The sequence below is a fragment of the Syngnathus floridae genome, chromosome 5 (genome assembly GCF_059516105.1).
Source record: "Syngnathus floridae isolate MCC-2025c chromosome 5, RoL_Sflo_1.0, whole genome shotgun sequence".
NCBI lineage: Eukaryota > Metazoa > Chordata > Actinopteri > Syngnathiformes > Syngnathidae > Syngnathus > Syngnathus floridae.
In genome coordinates, this window is record NC_142417.1 from 2,179,610 (window position 1) to 2,203,740 (window position 24,131).

The following is a 24,131-nucleotide window of genomic DNA, read 5'->3' on the forward strand; positions in this document are numbered from 1 at the left end:
ACTCATTGGTGTCTGGCGTAGATGTGTCACCTCGGCGCTGTTTTGTCATGTCGCACAAAGCCCAAAAGTATTCACTGGAATAATTCTGTCACATTGTGTGTGCTTGAATGTGTCAAAAACAACTTATTTCAAAAGTTAATTACAAACTCAGGAGATGAAAATTAAAACATTCTCTTTCCAGATAATAAGAATAATAAAGAATCTGACAAAGACACATTAGCATACAGTGCAGGAAGGAAATCTTTAATGAAGGTATCAGAAGGATCTTATTGTCAGGGGATTAACACTTTCTTTTCTTAAAAGCCATTATTCAACACTGGCTAATGAACATTGTATTTATTTGTTGTTTTTGTCTTGTCTTCATTTTAATTGGCGGTTTTTCACATTTCGTTTTCCCCCTCGAAATAGGGCACATCGTTGACTTAATTTATTTCGCTGTTTAATAACAGTGACTGTTTAAAACGGTGCAATGTTACATACTGAAGATTGACAATGCTTGAAAAAAAAAATACCTTGCTTTTGCCATTAATCACTTTATAATATCGTATAGATAAATAAGGATGTAATATCAAGTCAAATAAAATACTAATAAGTGTCTCAGGCGTCATTGTGACAGATGGGAGCATTTGATAGCTTCGGGTTTTGCAATTTCTGTTCCAAAGTTGCAGAAGTTCAAATTTTTTACTCCACATTGGCAATGCATTCATCTCAAGTTTGTTCTTAACTTTCAATTTGGAAAGAAAAAAATACAAAGAATCATCACTACAGTATTTGCGCAAGAAAGAATGCGACCATATTTAAGAAAATAACGATGGCAGATGAAAGCGAAGGTGTGAGATCGAATGTCCGGGGATGTAACACAAATGACAAGATTTGAAAGTCTTTCACCAAGTAAGGAGAATGTGTGGTGATTGCTGGCAGAGAAAAATGAGCCCGGCACCGTGCCACATGGCCCAAGACAGTGAGACAAATGTTGGCAGCCTTCACGCACATTGGCTGCCTTCCAGTCCACATTCACTACTTATTATATGGTGCCTCCTACAATGTCATCAAAAAAAAAAGTCAATCTGAATTTTGAGAAGTGATTGGTGAAATTGTCCCTAAATTGCAGTTAATTTGCAGAGACTTAAATGGTGAAAGCACGTGCAAAAGCACATATGTGACAAAAGTGGAAGCAAAAACAATAAAAGGACTGCAGAAATAACTGCTCGTAGTTTAGATGTCAACGTCTATGCTTGTGTCACGGAAAGGTTCCTGTTTTTATTGGACCGTGCACAGTACTGCTTGTGTAAAAAAATGATTTTTATTATATAGTGGAGATCATAGATCTAAACTTTAACTAACTATATGGTCTTTTTTTTTGCAGTTTTTTTTTTTTGCACACATTTACTTAGCAATAGCAAACAAATACTCAATTGAATAAAACTTTTAAATGAATCTCAAAAGTATGTATATGACAATAAGGAATGGAAAATGTCACTATAATTAAGGTTAGTTGATTTTATAAATAGAAGTTTGAGTTAGTTTTAGCTTTAGAAACATGTTTTTATTTTATTAAGAAATACTTTATTTATAAAATAATTATCATGATGCTAATTGCTTTCAATCTAATCATTATTTATCATAAAACTCTTCTCTGGTGTGTCAAATTTGAACTTTATTTTCACTTCACAAGTATTTTAAGACATAAACTTTTACTTTCATACATGCAAGGTTCTGAACGTTCTTTGGCATGAGTCCTTTGTTGACACAATCTTGCCGGAGGTGTTTAACTCACTGCCCGTCCGTCTGTTTATAATAATTTTACTCTTAGGCAATTTTTTTATTATGCTGGAATACAAAAGGAATGTAAAGCAGAAAAAAATATTGTCTAGGTCATGTATGCACACAGTTGCGACGTAATTACCGTTATCGTCTTTGAGACTGGCAGAAAAGTCCGCCAATGAATCTCAGTCATCTTATTCCACTTTGGACTTTGTCAGAAAACAATTTCACTGCTGACTGAGAGCTTTTGCCATTCCGAAAACAATCAGAATCGGATTGAGTAAGACAGACCCAAGTGAAAATGCCTCTAATCCAAAGAAACGCTTTGCTTTTGCCAAGCCGCACTGAGTGAAAGTGGAGGAATGATTTTGCCCAGTTAACTCGACATTACTGCGTAATAAACCACATCTGCCTTTTGAAATAATTCAATCTCTCAAGCCAGATTGAAGTTCTCTCAATGCGTGGCTGCAAATAGAGATGACAAAGCAAATAATGTACCCTTTTTTTTTTTTTGCTTTTGGGAAATCCCCGTAGCTTCGCGTCACTGGGGAAAATAGTGATTTAGTCTTGTCTGAGGTCAAATGTTTACAACTGAACAAGACTCCGAGTTTGTGAGCTTAATTCAAAAGTAGTTCTCAGGGAACATTTTGTGTAAATCCAGGCAGTGTGTGTTTTGATTGCCCTTTGTTATGAGTTAAAAGCAATATTCACATGGAATCAATCTTGATTCCGTCCTGCCCTTAAAAAGTTTCATTCTAATGTCAAATGAAAAAAAAAAAAAAACTCTCCCTCCAAAAACACCTCAAATAAAAATCACCTATATTTAACTTCCCCATTAACAGTCCACCTTCATTTTAGAAACCTTTACCCTCCCTATTCACTCCAATAAAAATCTATCAGCTTTGAAATTTTCAGGAATTCGACCCCCCCTCCCAAAAAAAAAAAAGCATTTGTGTTTGTGCATCACAGGCAATATTTGCAATCATCCTCCCTTTAATGGCTTGTGTATAAGATAGACCAGGCTGCACGGCTCTGACAGTGAAAAGAGGATAACGGGAGATGAGGAGGAGAGAGCGAGTCAGAGAGAGCGAGGGGAAGCGGAGGGGGGCTACTTAGACACTCATTAGCCACCAGACGCTATCTGGAGTGTGTCAATAGAGTCATGTTAGTGGGGTGTTAAAGCATTGACCAAGAGAGAGGCAGAGAGGGGAGCAGAGCGAGAGCCCCCAACCCAATCCCCACCCTGCTCCCACCAGCATGGCAGCACCTGTCACACCTTGAGATAATCATCCATCATGCCTCGCCGCTGACTGGAGGGGTGTGTGGTCCTTTTTAATGGCTGCCATTGACACAATTGGTCCTCCCCGCCAACCACCCACCCACCCACAGCCTGTCACCAAATTGCTGCTGTTGCGGCAGGCCTGCATTTTATTGCACCTGTGCGGCGGAGACGAGATGTTTGCCTTCGAAGAAGTTTCCCCCTGGAACAGGTGTGATTGCATGCAAGGAAAGCGGTATTTAAAAAATGTACTCAGACTTGAAGATTTGACGTTGGGTGACAAAAGTATCCTAATTGTTGTCTTTCAACATTGGTGATACTTGTTGATAAATATAAAAATGATTGGGTTAGGGTTAGGGTTAGGTTTTAAGTAAAACTACAGATAAAAAAGTGTTGATTCAACTCCTGCACTAAAACGAAACTGTAATTTATCAACATTTCAACTTACAAACTAGAATTCTATAAAAGAAAATATGAAGAAAATGAATGCCCCCCCCCATTTCCACAGCAACACTAACTTATGTTACAATCGTAGGTACACTCATGCATTCTATCCACTCATCTTTATTTGCGATACTTCCCGTTTTGCACTTCACAAAAAGCATTTTACATAACTCAAGTACAAGTTATGTACTCCTTCCAGTATTGTTGCTTTTGCTTAGTAGACAAAAAAAAGGTGTCTGTGTTTTGGCTGGCTACGGATATGCCTAAAAGTTTTGTAATCGGGGACAATCCCACTTTTGGCAAAAAATATTTTTGCAAAAAGGGCAGTTAGAATATTGTCACAATCAACTTAATTATGATTTATTAGAGTTCATGTAGGATTATTTTATTTTATTATATTATATATTTTATTTATTTATTCATTTATTTATTGATTGATTTATTTGACATACTTTTTATCCTCACGGGGAAGCTGGAGCCCATCGGTGAGGTTAGACGAGCTCGTTTCTCGACAAAGGTGTTAATAGTTCGGCAGGTATATGCCCCACGGTGCGGCCGGTCACGCGAGCCGGGGCGAACCCGAGCAAACGGGCCGGGGCCTCAGCGGGAGAGCGGCACGCACCCGATGCCTTTAGCGGTCCTTTAATAAAGGACCACAGAGATGCCGGCCCGCTGCGGTTTCTGCGTTTGGGATGATTCTAGTTTCAGGTGACATGCCTCATGCTCTATTAGCAGACTCTTCCGACCACAGTTTTCTTTGGCAGCCGCGTGGCTCCAGACGCCAACAGCTCCTAGCGAGACTACTTTTCCACACGCCACCTTTCTCCTCCTCCATCATATATATATACAGTTAGCGTGATATACAGTATATGTAGACAGTATACAAATAAACACACATGGGGATACCTACGCACACAAATCTGGATTTCATTAATATATATATTTCCAGACACATAATCAAACATAATCACACGCCGACACTGACAGACGAGGCCTACTCGGTGCTAAATGGAGCTCTGTTATTGGACAGATGTGTCGGGCACACAGACATCTATATATTTTGTCTGGGCCAATCCTGTAGGTGGGCCTTGACACGGTGGCAGTGAAGGATTTAGGCTCCGGCGGTGTTTGTGCAGCACAGCGCTGCGTCCAAAACATCCCGCTGACTCCTGTGAAGTGGTCCGGTGCCGGTCCCCATCGCCTCTGCCCCCTTTTCAGCACCCTTGGCATTCCTTCTGGGTGGCATCGAGACCTGAAGTGCAGTCAAATAGGGCTAGCCGGGTCTCCCGCTATGCTTCTTCCTCTCGGCGCTATTCTTTTCTGTTTGGGAGCAGACAATGCTGAAGTAGCACAAATGTGTCATCTGCCATGATTTGCAGGGGAAGTCCACAAAGAAATGCAAAATTGAATTTTCCCTTCAGATTGAGCGCTGGGTTTTTGTCTTTGTGTCAATGTGACAAGTATATTGTCACGCCATATTTCATATACGCACAAAGGCGCTCTTTGTACGCTTCCAACGGCGGCCGCCGAAGTTATTGTTCGCTGATATTACCCAGGGTTCCGTTGTGATGTCTCACTTATCTTCCTGGTTGGATATCAGCCTTCGACTGAATACTGATTGTCTCTGAGCATCCAAGTTATTCTCTGCATTTGTTTGCAGTATTTAAAGAGCAACTTTATTAATCAAACGAATAACACACTGACATTTGCGCACTATTTGCTTTGGCTCCGCGGTGGAGGTCTTGATCTCGAGAGGCTTGACAGATAAACCTAATTAAACTGCGAGGCGGAAACATGGAGAATCATTTTTTTTAACGCGTATTTTCTCCAGGAAGTATTCGCAGAGTCTTTGTTTGCACATGTCAAAATGTCTGCATGTGTGATTCCTAAGGAGAACTTTTTGGAGTGGGGGGGGGGTGATGATAATTACTGTGATTCAAAGGGAACCGGATCATTTGACCCCATTCTTTTCCAAAAGCCTTTCACGAGATCTGCCAGTCATATATTTTCTTTTTGGGTGGATCCAAAATGTGAGATTAACCTCTTTAATACTGACAGCTCCCGAATAATTTTTCCGTCCAAGACTTCTGCCCTCTGCAAGGAAATCATTTGAACAAGCCGATTGAGCATTTTTTACATTTTTTTTTTGTGTCATTTACCACTGTCAATTTGTATTTTACCACTGTGGTTTCCAACTAAATGACCCTATTCCTGAAATAGTGGCCCCTACGCTAATATACTGTATGCCGTGTCAAGTATACCTCTCCCTAAATAGGCGCCGCTCATTTTTCCCTCAGAAAAAAAAATAGGTAGTGACTGTAATGACCTTAAATTGCACACAGATACGCTATTGTTCACACGCAGACATTATATTGCCTGTATTTTGAAAATGTTTTGTTTAAATATTGACAAAAGGTCAAACATTGTATTGCTAGCCTGTATTTTGAAAAATATTTTCTATATATATAAATATAAATATATATGACTATTAATATTTGTTTAAATATTAACAAAAGGTCATAAAACTGTATGTCTCAGTTAAGCATAGAGTAAAATATATTGCAGCACATGAAACATCTTCAAGCGTTTACTCAACATTTGCCCCTCAAATCATGTGACCAATGTTGTCTCTGTTATTTACATTCAGCTCACAGCGAGATGTTTGCCGAGAGGGATAATTTGACAGTCAGATAAACAGACAGACAGACGGACGGATAAACAGAGTGTTGGCTACTGACAGAGATCTCACTGTCAGTCTCACTGCCACTCTGTTCCGCACTCAAACCCAGCGGCCACGGGGCAATATTTGAGCAGACAGTCACCAAGTCGTCTAAATATTGAACAACATGCCATGGCTACTTTTTTTTTTCTTCTCAGTAATTTTTGGACTTGCTGTCTCTGTTTTCTTCTTCTTGTGGTAAAACGCATGGCGCAAGGAGAACATGGGTTGCGCGAGTGAATCACTCATTGACTGACTTGGACTGTCAGTTGGAGTGCTGTTTCATTTGTGAAAAAAATATATATACTGAAAATATACTGTGATGTGTGTGTATATATATGGGAAAAATATATATGGAGAGAAAAAAAATATATATACCTTATTTTCCGCATTATAAGGTGCACCTAAAAACCTCCAATTTTCTCAAAAGCTGACAGTGCGCCTTATAATCAGGTGCGCCTTATATATGGACCAATACTGAGCCACTACAGCAGGCGTGTCCAAAGTCCGGCCCGCAGGCCAAATGTATATATCTTACATTAAAGGTTTAAAATGGGCCATTCATTGAAGGTGCGCCTTATAATCCGGTGCGCCTCATAGTGCGGAAAATACGGTTATATATGGGAAAAAAAGTTTAGTTTTTTTTTCTTTCCATAACAATGCATGTAGGAAGTTCAATTAACACAAGCTCACAATGGTATAAGCTGATCTGTCATAAAATGTCCCAAGTGACTCGTTTGCGTAGGCGAGCCAGTTTTACAATATCTGTATGTGTGCTCCGGAGCCATTGTGAGGCGGTGGCGCGTACTGTACAGTTCCTGCGCCTGCTGTATCCCAGTGACGTTGTCACACCTCTTTTCGGCGTCCTGCTGTGTTTCCCGAGGCGTCCCGAGGTCCTGGAAGCTGTCTCGGTAACGCTGCTGAGGATGGTGGGCGTCTGGCATAGATAACACCACGATAACTCCTTGATGGACAGCCTGGAAACTTTTACCCCCCCTCGCTCTTCTCATTCCCCCACCCACCCCTCACTAATGCTGACAATCTACATTGCAACTCAGAGGTGTTTGTTTGTGTCTCGTTGCTCTTAAGATCGGGTGAGGGTCTTTTGAATATAAATATAGTCTTGTAAATTGGAAGCCTGCCTGCCTCAGTGAATGGAGGAAACAATTTCTTTGAAAATCAAGATCCTCGGAATGACAAAAAAGGCCCCTGCATGAAAGAAGTTTTAACAAGAAATGAGAGTCAAGCTTGGCTTTTTATACTCATCCCCTTTGTATTAGCAGTTTTCAATGATATTTCAAGTTGTAATAACTTTTTGGTCCCAAGTTTTATTGGCTGTTTGGTTATGTGCAGATGTCATTGGCATTCTTTTATTCTCCTCTCCTTGTGCTGGCCTGTGGGGGAAAGGCTAATGTCTTGTGTGTCAATTCACAGCAGGAAACTTTTAGATCTATATAAGGTTACTCATTGCAGAACTTATTTTCTAAGAGAAAAGGGGAATCCATTATTTATGAACATATTCCCAGTCCATGGCTAATTGTTTATTTTCTTCACAATTGCTTTGATGTAACCAGCCAGACACTTGCGAAAGTCTGTTGGAAACGGAATATTTTCCATGATACTCTTACAATATATAATTATTGCCTGCCATTCCACTAAGGGTTTATTTTAGTTCAGTGTTTCCCACATGTGAATTTGAGTAAATTAAATAGATCGTGTCCGTGTCCCTAAAATGTGCCTCGGTTTCCTCTTAAATACGTCGGAAAACATTTTGGTTCCCTTGACAAACACTTTGGGTTGTCATTCGCTGGAACTGCTGGGCAGTCTTGTTATCTTTTATCTGCGCTGTGGAAAAGCCATTTAAATGCTTTTGGAAGGGCTTGTTTAACAAAACAGAGAAATCCCTCATCTGGCTTGGAGTGAAATAACACACGCAGCTTTTGGAGCAGAGCTGGGCAGTAGGCGGTGTGTTCTTCACGCCGCTTTCTGTAATTAAGCAGCCTGAGCTCTCCTCGTTTGACTTTTAAGTCCCAAGATGCCTGATCAGCACTCGGCAGTATTTAGTGAAATTTAGGGTGGGGGTGGGCGGACGCCCGGCTCGGGCCGACCGCAGAAGAAATCAAGCGCTCGTAAAAAATCATTTGAAAGTACAACAAAGAAAATGGCCCCTATGATTACAGTTGGGAAATATAAAAGGAAAACAAGGGTGTGTATGTACACCCTCCAAATCGACACTATACGACCTCGGGGCCGGTGGAAGTGATCCCGCTATTTAGTTTAGAAACACCCGTGAAGGCTACTGAATTCATTCCTAGATCACCCACTTGTATTTATTTATTTCTGAAACATTCTGTATTTATTTTGCATCCAATTAACGTAAATGGTGGCCATCCCTCCAGTCGACGCCGTACCCCGATTTACCTAAATACCTACATTTATCGTCTGGATTTTTTTTCGTCTTTTGACTTCAGGGGCCCGCGACCCTCGTGAGAATAAACGGACGAATGGATGTAATAACCTCAGTTCATAGACTCCATTTCCCACCAACTGCTGAGTCCATTAAAATCCAATGTACCTTGTTATGATAGTAATTCTTATTTTGTCTAAACTCCAGATAAATATATTTGATATTCTCACATTTCCAAAATGATGACTTCTCGGGAAATAACATCACGCCGTTCACTTTGTCACAGGTTTGTCTTCGGTCACCATCTCAGGTATGACGTGCCGCCCCACCTGTCTAGACTCGGCATTCCCAGCTGGCACGCTATAGGAGAACGGCCCTCATTGAGCTTTTGGCACCAAGCCGTTGCGTTCAAATGCCAGGGTGCCCAATGGCGCGATCGGCATCTTTCTACTGGGTATCAGCTTTCGTAGGATCAAAGCTCTGCAAGCGATATCCTCCCCCTCATCAGGCGAGCAGCCTAGCGACCCAAGGGATGCCATCGTCGGGGAGTGGGGGGTGAAAAGGAGGGAGAACGACTGACAGATAGAAGGGGGAGGTGGCGGGGCGATGGGGAATGGCGAGGCTGGTGAAGGGGGGGGAGACGAAGGCTGGGTTAAGGGCCTGCAGGCCTTGGAGGGACGAGAGGGGGTGGTTGTTAGGGATGTTTGAAGACAGTCGGAGGGAGAGAGGGAGGGGGGAGAGTGTGGATGGCAGAGCCACGCAGGGGTGAGGATGCGTTTGTAAACGAGAAGACGGCATCAGCATATAAGGGTCTCGAGATGCAGCCTCTCCCCCCTCGTCTCACCTACACCCAGCACCCCTTACGCCCATGAGTCTATTTACTCACCCGCTTGTTTGCCGGGAGCGACAGCCCACTCCTCCCAACTGCGCTCTTCCTATCATCCCCCTTTGAGATGTGAGGAGCGAGGTGCAACACTTTCCCCTTCCTGCTCTCGTCCCTCTTAGTGAGCGCGTTTTGATTCCTGCTCTTACCTTCCTCTCTTTCGCTCCTTCTTTCATATCCCAGAGTGCTCCTTTTCTAGTGCGCGTCTCTTCCGATCGCGACTTCTCCTCAAGGTATCAGTGTGTGGCACAGAGTTGTAAGTCTTCTTTTAAAAGTGCTAGCTCATTAAGGAGCGAGAGTGTTTGGATATGCGTAGTTTGTATTTTTAGTGTGTTTGTTTGTGCCGCTGTGCCGAGGCTAGGTTCTCTCTGCTCACCGTTTGTTTGTGAGCATGTGTGTGTGTGGCCTATATGTGTGTGTGTGCACGTTGGATGTAAAGCAGGTAGGAACACTGCTGAGTCTGGTTCTTTTTGTTCCACCGTGGTGTTTGGGAAGCACAAACTTTATTCCTGTAGAGCACGAACATCTGTTTACAGTATAAAACATACGGAACACCAGGCAAGGTGAAATAAGATGTTGGAACATCTCACTGCATAATTCATACAGGTGACAATCGGCTGGATGCTCTTGGTTCAAACTTTGCAACAAACCTACTTTCTTTTTAAATGTAGTGGAGCTGAATTGTGAATGTGAAATGAATGGATCTAAGTAAAATTCTTGCGAGAGCCTGCCTTGATATGTGGGGTCGATTCGAGGATTAGACGTTTAAAGGTGCTGACAGGTTTGGCGCCAAAGCACATCCAATAATTCATTCAGCGGGGCTTGTCAAAGGCTTCACATTTTACAACTTGTTTATAGTGTTTTAAATAATAAAAATAATATATAATATAATATGTAAATTTCCTGACACATTTGTCGCAATTTATCCACCATCACAATTGTGTGTAAATCCGATTTACATAATAAAAAAAAGGTTTGGTCATAAGTAATGAATTGTCAGTGAGCGGCCACTCTAAAAATCGCTTGTAATTATAGTTTGCCATCTGACTTAATACCCACCCAATGACGCTGAGAAGTATTTATGTCACATGGCGTCATGTGTAGGCTGTGCCACCGGACCCTCTGTGGTCAACATGCAACAAGCAGCTCATGTTTAAAGACCCATGTTAAAATCCAAGCACGAAAGTTCAAACCCAATTTTACAGACTAATGTACCTCAGTATTGTGGTTTTCCAATAAACAGTTTGACTTCAAGTATTTTTCATATTTTTTTTGCATTATCCACGGATTGCATTTGATCATACGTACTTGTTTCCATTTGCCGTCCCTCCAGATGCACACGGATGAACATTCACAGACGTGTTAATGTCTATAGTGTGGCTGAACGTACATTGGGGCAGCTGACTCGGAATATCTGCGCGAGTTCCCAGTTGCTGCCACTCTATCTGCTGTCAACAGATTATATTGCACGCACACACTCACGTCGTAGACACCACACACCCTCGTAAAGTGGACATTTCTTCAAAGGTGCCTCATCAGCACAGCAACAGGCTAGCAGCAGTTGTGAAATGTGAATCTGTTTGCTACATGTGTGTGTGTGTGTGTGAGAGCAAAAGAGAGCAAGAGAATGAATATTTTAGTCTTGACCTGGTTCCCTCATTCTGGGGATCTCCTGTGGTGTCATATTTTGGGTGGTGAAGTGAGTCATGGTGGGCTTTGTGATCTTTCATCCTACTTAATACACAGTCGAGATTATTCTAGTACAGGCAAAACAGGGTTATGTAATGTTTTGTCACTGTCCAGCATGGGCAGTTTTTTTTTTTTTTTTAAATATAATAACTTTTGCTCAAATGATTCTTTGACCTAAACAAGGTACAAACGTGCCTCCTTCCAGGAAAAGCGACGTTAGGAGTAGCACAAAGGCTCTCAGCTCCGGATCGATCCAGCCTGGCTTTTTACTGCAGTTTGTGGATGCCTCTCCTCCGCTGTGTTATTTTATCCTTCACTGGGCCTCTGTTCATTTGTTGTTCATTTGCTCTGCCTTGTCGGTTCAATAAATCTTATATCTTCTTAGATTTCCTCCATTAAGAGTAGCTGGCTCTCCTTTGCCGGCTCCCGCTTGTGTTTGTCCCCGCAGTTATTGTCTTTCCATTATCCAACATGGCCATCTGTGAGCTCGCGGAACAGATTTGATGGCGATGCGATCGACAAAGAAAATTTACGTATTACATATGCCGCCGTAGATTGCGCTTTGAAACAATCCGTGTGTATGTTTACGAAGATAAACACACTCACCGTACACCCACTTTTCCTTTTCGTCACTTCTATGAATATGACATTGACTCGTGTTTATGTACCGGAGACTCAGACTGACCTCAAAGGTAATATTGAGGAAAATAATTGATGCCTTGTTCTTAAAGTTGATTTTTGTCCTCGCAATATATGGAATGCTAGAAAAAAAACAAATACAGTTTAGCTGACCTGCCATACGCTCCATTTAGGCCGCAATCTGTTTAACCACAGGTGGTCTTCCTGTCATAACTGTGTCAATGGAGAATTAGTCCGGCGAATTACTCTACCTGAGGAAACAGTTGATGTGAGACAAAAATGAACAGATTGCATGAAGTGTGTTCAGAGATTGTCGTGAACTAGGAGAAAAAAAAAAAAACGAAGAGTTGCAGACTGGCTTTCTCTAGGCACCAGACATGGTTGCGACCCGCCTATGTTTTTGTTTTATCCCGGCGATTCTTTGTCATGGTAACTTGCTGTTTTTTCAGCTAGCGCTTTTACCGTCGCCATTTCTCTCCATGGTCACCCTTTCTCCATATTGTCATTTTTTTTTTTTCCTCCGGTAAAATGATTCTCCAGGTGGCTGTTTTGGAAGGTGGTGGACTAGCAGTTGATTTGGTGTGTGGTTTAACCCGTTCACCCTGAGGACGAAGGCCGGGGTGACGCTTGACGCTGTGTGACTCACATCATTGTGTAAAATCAACAGGCCCTTCCGAACGCATACAAAAGCTGGCAAATGATGTCAAATGACGTTCCGAGTCAACATCGGTGCTTTATTGCTCTGTGCAGGTCACTTCCCTTAAAGCGTAAGTAGTTAACCGAAGCGGAAGGAGGAACACGTTCGCGAGTACGAACGTACTTTCAAATGTATTTGCGAGAACGTCCCAACGTATTTGCCAACATTGGCAGCTCCACTTACAAATACACACAAAATAGTGAAAGTCAAACAACCAACCATCAACGTCTGGGCGTGAGGGAATTTCACCTTAATTCTAAAAATGGTCATTTGCGTATGACAATGCAAATACCTTTGGTGGTATTTTGTCAGGCGGAAGATCACCTTGACTCTGTCCAGTTCGAAAAAAACGAGCCTTGGGCAGTAAGACTGAGTGAGGTGGAGATGAACTGGTTCCCTGAAGGCCGTTATGTTCAGCACATGTCTCCATCCCCATTTTGAATCTTTATCTTAGTCTCACACACACATACACACACCCCGCCAGCCCAGCTGAGAAGTCCCAGGAGAGACTCGGGCTCAATGACTTACTCCATCCAAGGTAAAAAAACTACTTTGAAATTCAGTGGCGACACTCACACGACTGAAGCGTACTGTACGGCGTTTAATAGTGCACACACATCCACATGCCTCCCGTCTTTATCAGACAGATGCTCTTGCAGTCTGCTCACCACTGGGATTTCCTACCATTGTATATTATTCCCTTTATTTGCCGGGCAATTAGGCACCGTGCCAGGCGTCTCACTTGTAAAATTAAGGTAAAAGCGCAGTGTTAATGGGGGATACTGAATATCGTACGTGTGTGGAAAACTTAATTGGTCTCTGTATATTTGAAGTCTATTTTTCTTAATATTCTGATTGTGACTATAATGTCATAACTTTACACATTTTTAATAACTCATAGAGAAATCTGGAAGTGTTTGGACAGTAGTGGTCGCTACCACTTATCCACTGGCAAGAAAAAATGATAGAGGACTTTGGATTTATTGTCTGGAGCGTTTTACAGCCAGTCAGCTTGTTAGCTGCAGTGTAGTTTGAAGCTCAGACCGGAAGCCTCCCATGCTATTTTGGGAAAGATTTTTTGAAAACCTGCTATTGTGGAGGTATAATTACAGGCCCATATGCTGTGCCTAATTCTCAAACAATAGGTTCTAGTTTTGCACACGGACATGACATGGCTCTCGCAGAACATGCTCAAGCGGAATGTAGAGATTTAAACCACGCAGTCACTTTTAACGAGGGAAAAAATATATATCACTGTTTTATGTGATAATTTCTTTTTCCTGGAGGAAGATGAATCAATTTGGAGTGATGAACATTGAGTTTTTCTTTTACATTTGGATTTTCTTACGTCTTGTTTCCTGTGTTATTTTATGCCGCACTTCTGTTGTTCTTCACCGGTGACAGTGACAGTGCTACTTCTTCATCTGCTGCCTAGCGAGTTCTAATTGGTGGAAATGGAAGCAACATCTGGTTCTGTTGTAGACAACGATTTTTATCCGCCGGTTGCCATCACGTCATCACCTTGGCCGGACTTTTCGGTGCAGTTGTCGAGTGGCCGCCGCTCGGCATCGCCAGCCACCCTCGGAGCAGAGGCGGTACATTTCATCCATCCCAAAAAATGAGCCATTTTCATGGTCATATTTGATAATGAGCTTATTTTACATCCTTCCAAGGCGCCGTGATATACTCAAGCCTGTGGGACTCGTAATTTAGTGGCTGAATTGAATGACTTGAGAGGATTCTGTCAGTAGTGCACAGTGCCATAATGCCACGACAAATATGAACATTTTAGTCCTCCAGATTCAAAATCCAAACAGAACAGAAAAACCTATTGGCTTTGGAAAAAAGCTGTCTGTGAATTCCTGACATGTTTGTTTTCCTGTTGACTGTTTATCATCCTGTTTAAAAAAATTGAAACAACTTTTAAGTCCGCTTGCTCAATGCTAACACATAAAGGGAAACGACATTGGTTGAACATAAACGGCGCAGCAACACATGTACACAGGAATCCTACTTATGTTTTTCCTATATCTTTATGAAGTGCTAATTTCTATGCGATAAAAAACTTTTTATTTATAGAGGCTGGAACAGAATAACGGTCATTTCAATTGGGGAACGAGGAAGTGTTATGTTTATATGGGCTGCAGGTATATAAATATATTCCCCTCCATTATTTTCATAGTGTGTTCAAGGTAAACCAATCCCTTTACAAATTACGCCTTTCAGTAAAACTGTCTGTCACCTCTCAACCTGTCATGATTAATAATTTAAGGACACCGGTGTTTACTCCTATTTATGCCGGAATTTCATGGATAGCAGAGGTTAGACAAATATACACACGAGAAAATCATGAAATAAATTAAACATTCATCTCAGTTCCTGCCAGATGGCTCTCAGTTCTACACATCATATCATATTTGCTGCTATTTTATATCCACACATGAGCAAACAGCGTGCAGGAGAGGAGGCGGCAGAGGAGCAAACAGCATGAGGATGCCATGTTGAAACTGTGGTGACCGGTGGCTCCTGTCTGTCCGCTGCCTCACAGCCTTCCCTTTGCACCAGCGGCTCAATGCGAGTATTCACATACTGGATTCCAGCGGCTAAAGCGTCCAACCCCAAACGGACACAGTGACTCTGCTGGTAAAATATGCCGCATTCCAGTTGGACCCGGAAGTGGGAACTTCCGAGTTCCTAGTCGGAACTAATATCTGGAAAGCCACCTGAACTCGAAATTTCCACTTTACGGTGTATGGTACTCTCGATACTGCTGATGTCAACTTTTCAAAATGGCAGATCGGTCTATTAACAAACAATAAGTCACAATTTGATTGGTAAAACCAATTGATCGGGTTCTTTAAAATTAGTATCATTGCTAATTATTTGAGTATGAAAGCACTAATTTTGGAATATTAGTTTTGCTCTTTCATGTCAACCGGAATATTGACAACTAAAATAATTATAACTTCAAAATTCCGCTGTCTTGCCAGGCTATTTTCCTTTTTTTTTTTCCTCCCCCTATTTTTTCTTTATCTGTCCCGAAAAGAGCAATGCACATGCTGTTTAACAGACCTCACAGTACACATCCGAGCCACGAAAGCAGCGGGTCAGTAATAAACATGCTGTGTTTGCACTCGTTCATGTGAAAGGTTGCTTCCAATCGGCTTGTATACAAACATTAAAGCAACTCGCATCACATTGACTAAAATAAGCAAAAGTAATTTTCTCGTCTTTTATTGCAAAAGTGTGTAATTAATTTTCAACATGGACCGTCCCACCTGAGCGGATGTGAAATCTGCCTGCAAGTGGCAAGTCAATTTGGCAGAAACAAAAGACAAACATGGCTCGACAGAGAGATGATTTCAAATCATAACCAGCCTTATGAAACTAAACGGCCCAGCTCTGCTCACCTGGGCTCACATTTCTTTTTGCTTGTTGTTTTCTTTTGTCTTTGACTGATTGCAGTCTTCATCTGAAACTAAATATTCCCTCTCTCCAATAATTCTCGATCTTTAAACGTTAGTTCTAGTGCTGCTCTGGGTTTTCTATCTTCACGTTGGAGGTCCTTTGACAGTTATAACTGCAATTCCAGCAAGATATTGTTACCTTAAAAGATAAATGAAGAGCAATTTTCCCTTTGTTGTGCCCCGCTCAATCCATTGGTATTGGCCAACTCAATCAATCAGATGAATATTTTGGGAGCTGAGCAGGCAGCACATTTTTTTAGTGCTTTAAGTTCGACTAATGGTTCTCAGAGAACTTTTTGTAGTTTTCTTGTTGGCGAAATTTTGTTTTCCAGTCCTCAGTCATAAAAATCATGTAATGTGAATCCATAGCAAATCTATTGACACGCTTCGACATCGAGCGTGAGTACTTGAGGACCTCCAATTGGATGACCACTAATTGCGGTGTACATTTAGCTAACGAGCTAGCTAGCGACTCCTAAATCCTGAAAATGCGGCTTCCCAGGTAGTTCGCTGGCGAGGCTGCTTTAGAGCGCCTCGTTGTTGCCATTACGGTGATTACGTCAAAAGTGGGAGGATGTTTGAGATTTTGCATTTTAACTCCTCCCATGTGGCACGACTCAGCCAATCAAATTGTTTGTGGCAGGCTTAAAAGTAACGCCCACCCAAATTACGAGCCTGAACTTGGGCCAAGGGCAGATGTTCAGTAGCTTCTGGCAAAGCCAACCTGATGCAAAAGGAAATATTCCTCATCAGGCATTCTACCTGGTTTATTGGCTATGACATAAGCAGTGATTAGCGTATTTGTTGAGGAACCCCACCATCATCTGGCTCCAGCAGCAAGCACTGGTCTGCAGGCTTTCTACATTTACGGAGCATAATTGCTGCTTAAAGTCTTAAATTATTTATTATTGTAAGATCTGACAGCGGTGCTTAGAAGCAAATTGGGATCATCTTCCATGACCACCAAGGATTTACAGATTGGAGGCAGAACTAAGTTTATTTCCTCTGCTCTGCTTTTATCCCTGCAAAGGAAGCGTTTAAAAGGATCACCCGCGACAGATAACCACGTTACTGTACTGACGAATAACGCCGCCGCCGCCGCCGCTGCTCTTAAGATCCTGATTTTGTCTGTGGATTTTTTTTTCCCTCTCTCGCTCTCCCTTCCCTTCACTCCAGTCTAATTGTGCTGATGCTCTCCCCGTGGGTTTTAATGTTTGACACGGCAAAACGCTCTTAAATCCTCCACACTGCTCCCTCCCTCATGAGGCCGAGTATCTTAAAAGGAAAAAGGATGTATGTCTAATTCATAAATTTATCACGTCGCAAAATGATGCATTAAATGAGAGGGGACACGCTCCAATTTGAAATGCTGACTTTAGAAAATAAGTTGTGATTTCTCTTTTTTTTTTTTTTTTTTTTTAAATGAGTTCAGATGGGCCCTCCTTCACCCCGGCGCCCCCGCTCGCCTCCCACGGCCTCTTGCTTTCTCACTTGTATCACTTCTTGAGATAGGAGACCACATGTCTGCGTCTTTGTCTGCCTCACAAACCCCAAAACTCTGGCTTCATTCTAGAGGTTAATTTTACCTCCACCTCTGTTGCTTATTTGGGTTGTATGCTTGTGGGTGTGAGATAAATACACACGCAGGACTGTGCAGGAAATTAGGACTGGGAAAAAAAAAAGTATATACAAATGAGGTGTGTCAGAAAAAATTCAAGAATGATTCCACCAAGAAAAATTCAAATGACAAACTTCTAATTTCTTCTAGTCAGAGTGTAAAGCAATTTTGCAAAACTAAAGCTCAACCAACAAAACTGAATTAAAAAAAAAAACAGACTTAATGGAGATTTTTTTTTAATCGGTTTTCAATATCCAAATATGAGTAAAGCAATTTTAAAGTCACTATATGTAAATTATCCATTATATCATATACATGTATTATTAAAATGTCAAATCTCAGCTTTTCTATCAATGGAAGATCATTTCTCTGGAGCATGATGTGCTCCTCAGAGGCTGAAACCAGAAGAGATGGTTTGAACACAGTTCCAACAGCAATTCTGAAAATCACTGCTGGGCTCCCTCTCGACAGGTCAAGCTGCCAAGAAGCAAGTTTAAAGGGGGAAAAAAAAAACAGTTGAAAAGAGTAAATGTAAATTCCCGCTCGAGTAGAAGCTTTCCCTGGAGATGCGTTAAAACAAGAGTGACGACGAGACTGATGACAACTCCATCCATGGGGAAAAAAAGGTGTAAGAGACGTTTTCTTGCCAGGGTTACACAAATTATAGCTTTCTGGTGAAAGTGTGAGGGACATTTACGGGTTTCATGTTTAGTGACGCAAAAGTTGGGAAGTTGGGAAATTTGTAGCGTATATTCAGGCACTATGGCCCCTAGATTGAGCACAATTCCAAATTGCAGCAGATTTATTTGTATTAATGGAGTCCAATAACCAATTAAATGAACAAATTATAAGTATTTTTGTTCCTTATTACCGTATTTTCCAGACTATAAGGCGCACCGGACGAAGGCACACCTTCAGTGAATGGCCCATTTTAAAACGTTGTCCTTATAAAAGGCGCACCGGACTATAAGGCGCACCATTAATGCATCATCAGATTTTTAATCCAAATCAAATCATTCTCCATTTTATCTTTTTTATTTCAACTTCAGATGCAACAAATTAGTTTATAATCACAAAATAATGATCCATAGTCTTTTTGATTCATGATTCATAGTCTTCAGCAGGTCACTTATGATTGATTTTATGACACAATGCTTCGGGACAGTTTAAATTTAGGAATTTGGTCCATATAGAAGGCGCACCGGACTATAAGGCGCACTGTCGGCTTTTGAGAAAATGTTAGGTTTTTAGGTGCGCCTTGTAGTCCGGAAAATACGGTACTATTGATAAATGGTGTTTGTGGAACGCTTGCATTAAAGCTACCTAGTGTCTACCACAGATTCACTGCCATGAAGATATATATATATTAGCATATCACTCTGTGGACTGTGATACTGCTTAATGCACTCTCACTGGAACATCAGCCAGGAAACATTCAGCTTGTTTTGTTTTTTAGACACAAACACGGGTACATGTGTAGGTTTTGCGAATGTGTCTGGTAAGAGGCTCTAAAAGCCGTTAATCATAGTGCTGTTAGCAGGCGTCCTTGTCCTCATGTAAAAAGCTGTGAATCACAGCAGATTTCTTTGGCATAGCGTGCGCTCCGTTATGGCAGGTGTGTGTTCCCCAACAGAAATGAGACCAAATGCAGAGCAGAACTGAGAATGGTACAGTTCTTTGGTATAGTCTGTCACTTCCCACACTTCTCCAGGTGCAGCAACTTGTTTGTTCTTTTTATCCGTTTGGTCATTTCAAGTTCTCATTTTCATTTATTTTATTTCAAAAAAACAATTCATCAATGAAGTGGTTTGTCAATTGTGAATATTAGCATATGCCAAGAGCGACTAAAAATTGAACAGTGGGCCATAAATGTTGTTTTTTTTTTCGACCACTCTTGCGTAAGCTTCCAGGGTGAAGCCTTTAGCTAATGACTTCTTCACTAGGTTCTTGCACAGTGTAAACATTTAACAAATGATCACATATTGCAAATGTGACTTGCAAAATGCGGGTTTTTTCTCCATAATTATTATTGTGATTATTATTATTCTAATGACAGCATACTGTATATATTTCTATTTGTGTGTGTGTTTATGTTTCTGTCCCCAAAGTATAGCTCTCTCATCTTTTATACTATGTGACTCAACTCCATCCCTTTTTCTGTGCTTCACCCTTTGGCACACAGACACACAAACCTGATTATTTCTTTGGACATTAGATTGAGTGACGTTCATTTCCTGGATCCTTTACCATGAGTCTGACCACTACTTGTGTAACGTCTGCCCGGCAAATAGTCAATAAATTATGTCATGGCCACATGCTTTCTGTCACAATTGTCGGAGGACAGTTGTCACAATGTGATTTTGAGATTGACGTCCATATGGATGGACCAAATGGCATCGTTCTCTGGTTTCACAAGACGTACATTCCCAAACTTTACCGAGCATTAAAGGGCATATCAAATTATTGAATAGCTGGTGGATAAACAGTGAATGGATCATACGATGGAGGATATCGGTGGCTATCCTATATTCTATTTTCAATATTTCTAGATTTTGAATATATAAAAATTGTTTCTTTGACTTTCAACCAATCGTCAGTGTGCAAAATAAATGTCCACTCAGGTGTATCTGAGCAGCTTGTAGTAGCTTATGGATTTACAAGTAGTTTTTTTCTCAACTTTATCTAAAATGAAAACGGTAAAAAAAAAAAAACGACTACACTTCCAAAGTACCAGTCTGTGTGCACCCACTGGGTATTTGAAATGGGCGTAGGAGACTTTGAAAAGCCGCTAAAGGTGATCAGGTGGAAGAAAACCGCGTCTGCAATTGTAGCTTTTGCCTGCCACCTTTCCGCCCTGCATTGCATCCCTGCATCACCTCGCCTTGGGGGGGTTGAACAACTGTTCTTGATGGGGGGGCAAGTGTTCCCTCTGTTCTTTCTCATTGCCTCTAGGTGTACTACCGACTTTCACTACCCTGGCGATCTCCTGCCGCCTCGCACTCTCGCAAGGCTTTCACACAAACACGCACACACACACACACACTCGCAAGCTGTGCAGCATGTGAACCCACTTCACTCTGTGCTCAGTCTCTCTCTCATCTTCCTATATGGGGCTCTTTGTAGCCGCCGTGCCTGAGCTTGCTGAGGAGAAGAGCGAGAACAAAGCCAAGGAAAAAGAAGGGTGGAGAAAATAAGGCAGGGTGGGCGAGGGCTGGGGAGGGGATGAATGAGAGAGGAAGATGGAGAGGGAAGCAAGCTTCTGTTCACATCGCAGCGAGAGCGTCGCCTGTTGTTGCTCTCTGTACGCCGCTTGACGAGCGTCTGCGCCACAGCTTGATGTGGAGGTTGTCCCCAGCTGCGGAGACAGCAGATCGGAAACGTGGCGCGTACTCTAATTAGACGGGCCTAAGTGTGTTGAACTGAGAGAGAACCCTAGAGCGCCAACAAATGCTGCTTGGCCCCCTGCAAACGGAGCAGGAGGAGACCCCCAGCGGTAATTACAACGTTTCACAAACCAAGCAAGACAGCTCCAGGAAGTTTTCAATCAGAAAAGACTCCTTTTCCACTCGCTCGGGAGCAGGGGAATGGTTGCATTTCATTAGCCTGGGGTCCATTAGCGTAGGGTCCGTTTATAAGGGGAGGGCGGGGCAGCAGCTTTATTGATGACAATGCATTTGGTGATTCATTAAAAAAAATGGACATCCAGGTGATCCACATGATTTTTTTAGGGTCAGTGGCTCCTTGTTCGTTGGCGTACAGAACTATGACAAAGGATAAGAAGCATAAGCAAGTTGAACTCAAATGTCAAAACTGTTGTGATCAAACGGAATGCTAAAACGTTAACAAAATCCGTTTGTGTTTTGTTTTCTGTTCGTAGGACACATCCGTGCCCAAGAGTGACATTGCAGCTTTTATCATCATCATCCAGAGACGGCGGACGCCAATTTGCGAAGGTACTGTAATTTAAAGTACCATATTATTCCGCACTATAAGGCGCACTGGATTATAAGGCGCACCTTCAATGAATGGCCCATTTTAAAACTTTGTTCATATATAAGGCACACCGGATTATAAAGTGCATAGAATGAATAACTGCAATCACAATATAGTAACACACAAAATAGTGAAAACAATAACAATATATCAATAACTCAATTTTGCTCAAACGTTAATATCACACGACACACAAAATAAACACATAAAGCTTACTTTAACAAGTTAGTCCTCATCCACGAATCCATATTGGTCCATATATAAGGCGCACCGGATTATAAGGCGCACTGTCGGCTTTTGAGAAAATTTGAGGTTTTTCAGCTGCGCCTTATAGTGCGGAAAATACGGTACATCATATACCATTTTATGTCACCTTGTAGACGTTTTGGTTGTCTGTAAAAGAGTTGTAGACTGCAAAAGTTGGGTCACAAGTAAACATGATGCTGAGATAAACATAGAACATCAAAAAAGTATGTAACTGTAATCTGCAAATGAAATTAAAACCATTGTCAGCGTACTAATTAATTAGACACAGAAACCGTAACTGGATGTTATGGAAAGGTAAGCACGACTTGTTTAATTGGAGTGTAGCCAGGCGGTTGTGATTCAAAGTCTATAGATCAATAAAAGTGGTGTAAAACATCAGTAGATTTAATTGGAAATTCAACTTCAAGAATAACCCGTACGAGATGAGGTGGAGGAAAGGTGACAGGAGCCGTACATGCATTATGCTGCAATTACTGTATACTTTTTAAATTATGCACGGTGACAATAAAAATAAAGTATAAACTTCAGAAAAGCACTTTTGAACATATTTATCTAGGAAATAAATGTTGAAAGCAGGCAGTAGATTGCAATGTTTTTCTTTGATTCTTAAGTGGATGTGAAATGTGGTGCCTGTAGGGGTTTGGACAGTAGCTTGTTCCAACCGAGAAAGTGTTTGATGTTTGTTGACAAGACAATGTGGAATTCTGCACTTGAGATTTTGCATGTGTACAAAATATAAGACGGGATAATGTCACGACTTCATTCCGCTAATTTTGCTGCGCCTTTATCTCTGCGATTGCGAACTACTATGGCGACAGTGTGCTGCTGGGACGGCAGAATAAAGCACAGAATTTTGTTTTTTGAAGGGTGTGATAAAATTAGATTATAAACACAGGTTAACGTGTGTATGTAGTATAGATATTTTTTTTTTTGCAAAAATGCACATTAGCTTACAAAACATTGAAATGCACAAAACACACCAAGGGGGTGAGATGATGTTTTTCCCCTTGATAGTACGTTAATTGATGTGTGCGTGTGTTGAGGCTCTTTCACCTGTCTCAAGTTGTCTCTTGCTGTCACTCACAAACACACACTGTACACACATGCAAAAAAAAAAAAAAATAGTGCAGTACTTTACAGTAATGATTCCCGACTGGTGGGTCCGGACCATCTTTTTCATTTGATGGCTTTACGTTTTTGGCCTAGAAATGTTTTCGCAAACTAATTATGACTTTAGCATTGTGCTAGCATTGGTTAGAATAGGAGGCGCATTCAAATTTGAGAAATATGCTTAGCATGCATCCCAAATTTAAAAAATTTTACTTTGACTAAAAAATAAAAAAAAATATATATATATATATATTTGTATATATACATATATATATATTTGTATATATACATATATATAAAACCAGAGAATGATGCCATTTGTCTGATCATGTAATCCACCAATTTGACTTCACTCTTTAAATGACAAGGAATAATTACGTCGTCCTTATTTTTCCAGCACGTCTATCCCTTTACACTTTCTTGTTTTTGGCGTGCAGAGTTGTTGTGGAGCGCATGTCAAATCATCTGTGCATTTACAAAGTGAATCATCTAAACTTGAACTCTTTGGATTAGCCAAGGATGCTGTAGCACGGGTGTCATCCTTGATTAGACTTTTACGAGGAAGGTGAGCAATATGGGACACCTATGACTTCACTGCCAGACTTGTAAAGACAATTTTCAGTCTTCAAGTTGGATTTGTTTGTGAGGGATTTTGCTTCTTCCTGAACTTTATTTGTGTTATTAGTGTCATGGAAATGGGTAGGGATTTTTTTTCTCCTTTTTCTTACATGTAACTTACAATACTTGTTTACTTGAATGCTATTTATAGCTCAAGTCAATCCCCCAAGATAGTTGAAAGTATATTACCGATACAACGTGAAGCATAAGCATAGTTTTATATTAATCTGTGGCAGCATAATTTCCTCTAAAAGAATTGTAAGGTGAAAAAAGGCTATGTCGGATCAATTTTATAATTTATACAATGTGTTTTCAGGGATTGCAGCAATTTACTCAGCCGGGCTCACTCTTGTTTTTCCATACAATGTTAGTTGCCAATATGTTAATTTCTATAATCATTTGCATCTTTATCTGCTGTTCCTTGTAAAAGCCACTTAAACTTCACGCTATACAAGGTAATTACAAGCACACTAAAGAGCTTTTAACCGTATCAAAAATTAATGAATGTCACATTTATTTGGGTTATCCAATGCTAAA

At 41.1% G+C, this 24,131-nt stretch overlaps 1 protein-coding gene across 5 annotated transcripts in view; it reads left to right on the forward strand.

Moving 5' to 3' along the window:
• The window catches only part of mef2cb (myocyte enhancer factor 2cb), a 144,802-nt gene that overhangs the window by 55,255 nt on the left and 65,416 nt on the right, over positions 1 to 24,131 (forward strand). For all 5 annotated transcript variants that reach the window (XM_088376071.1, XM_088376069.1, XM_088376070.1 and 2 more), the window contains exon 3: positions 21,484 to 21,559. The gene's annotated coding sequence lies outside the window, so the exon portion shown is untranslated. The remainder of the gene's footprint in view (positions 1 to 21,483; positions 21,560 to 24,131) is intronic.